This window comes from Oncorhynchus nerka, linkage group LG19 (assembly GCF_034236695.1).
Source record: "Oncorhynchus nerka isolate Pitt River linkage group LG19, Oner_Uvic_2.0, whole genome shotgun sequence".
In the NCBI taxonomy this organism is placed as follows: Eukaryota; Metazoa; Chordata; class Actinopteri; order Salmoniformes; family Salmonidae; genus Oncorhynchus; species Oncorhynchus nerka.
This window is the reverse complement of record NC_088414.1, coordinates 20033343-20033833: the sequence shown is the minus strand read 5'-3', so window position 1 is coordinate 20033833 and position 491 is coordinate 20033343.

The following is a 491-nucleotide window of genomic DNA, read 5'->3' as shown; positions in this document are numbered from 1 at the left end:
CCTTTGTGTTCTGTTAAAATTGTTTTATTTTGCCATTTGAAAGCCTAGTTTTCTTGTCACATTCCAGTATTGAGTGTTAACGATTTGATTGGGTTTAAACTGTGAAACCTTTCCTCCGCGCTCTGTTTTAAGACTGAGTATTCGCTATACATGAAGTAAATATAAAGGTCAAACTGTATGGTATGTTGTATAAACAGAAGATATATATTTTTTCTATAGAACATTACTTTGCCAGTTCACAAATTCAAATAAATGTTCCACAAGCCTCTCTTGTGGTTGAAGTATACTATCTTTATTAGTTGCTACAGGGCCTACAGAAAGTATTCATACCTCTTGACTTCCACATTCTGTTACAGCCTGAATTCAAAAAGGATGAAAGTTGTATTTTTTTTATCTCACCCATCTACTACACACACAACCCCATAATGAGTGAAAACCACGTTTTTATCATTTTTTGCGAATGTATTGAAAATGAACGGCATAAATCTCAT